A 1488-nucleotide genomic window follows, 5' to 3' on the forward strand; every position below is an offset into this window, starting at 1 on the left:
AGAGAGAAAGAAAGAAAGAAAGAAAGAAAGAAAGAAAGAAAGAAAGAAAGAAAGAAAGAAAGAAAGAAAGAAAGAAAGAAAGAAATTGTCTTAGTGATGGACTTGATTTGGGTTGGAAGCTCATTTATTTTCTTAGTCTCTGTATCTGAATCTTTGTTTTTCTGCCCCTCTCAGTTCTTATCCTGCTTTACAGGCTGCCTAGTTTTCTATTCCGTATCCCAAATCAAGTGTGCAAAAGTCATATGAGGCAGTTAGTGTGAGTAAAGATTCCCAGGAGGGCCTATATATATGGTAAATGCAGTATTATTCTCTTCCAATAATTTGATAGTAAATATTTCCCAGATTTGGATGAATCACAAATTTAAAATCCATTATCTCAGCTTAAATAGCCAGTGCAGACCTATTTCTCTGTCCAGAGGACCTATTGCTGTTTGGTGCTACAAGAGAGTTTCTTGTTGTTACATTACCTTGTCAAATTTTCTTTCTTTATTTCCTTCTCTCAAGCTCTGATGAGAAGGTAGCCATTTCATTTTCTACCTTACCTTATGCTTGAAGGGTAGCAGAAATTGAGCTATTCCTGAAATTCTCTTTCAACCATACAATTCTACTAGCCATAGTTTGGAGTCCTGGTAAGGCATTGTAGGATAAGCACTGCACTGCAAAATCATTTTGAATTGCAAGGTCAGCAGTTCAAACCCACCAGCTGCTACTCAGAAACCAAATATAGGGTCATTAAGTGATGGAATCAATTCGTCGGCACTTAACAACAGCAGCGATAGTTCAACTCGACTTGAGAAACAACCATAACATAAACAACAATGTTGTTGTTTGTTGTTCAGTGCTGTTGAGTTGGTTCTGACCCATAGCCATGCTTTATTGGGTTTCTGAGGAGTGGTTGATGAGCTTGAACCACCAACCTTGTGGTTCAAACCGACTTTGCAGTCCAACACATTAATCCACAGCGCCACACTAGCTAGCAATTCTTGAGTTTATTGTTGTTGTTAAATGCTGTCGAGTTGGGTCTGACCTTGTGATTTAGACCTATTTTGGGGTTGAGTGCTTATTCTAGGGCACCACAGCAGCTTTTAAGAAGGAAGCTAATTGAGTCAGAATTGGAGGAAGACTCATTAATGTCCTGCAATACACAAATGACACAATCTTGCTTGCTAAAAATAAAGACCACGTGAAGCAGTTACTGATGAAGTTCAAAGATTGCATCCTTAAGCATGAATTCCACCTGAACATGAAGAAAACAAAAATCTAAATGAAGCATTAAGCAGCATCATGATGAATGGCAAATAAATTGAAGTTATCAAAGATTTAATTCCACATAGTCAACAATGAATTTCCATTGAAGCAGCAGTTAAATAACCAAACATATTATACTCAGATATGCTGTTTTTTAATACTTTAAAATGTTAAAAAGCAAATATGTCACTTTGAGGACTAAGGTAATTCTAACCCAAACCATAGTTGCCTCATATGCAT

This window comes from Chrysochloris asiatica, unplaced genomic scaffold (assembly GCF_000296735.1).
Source record: "Chrysochloris asiatica unplaced genomic scaffold, ChrAsi1.0 scaffold00082, whole genome shotgun sequence".
Classification (NCBI taxonomy): Eukaryota; Metazoa; Chordata; class Mammalia; order Afrosoricida; family Chrysochloridae; genus Chrysochloris; species Chrysochloris asiatica.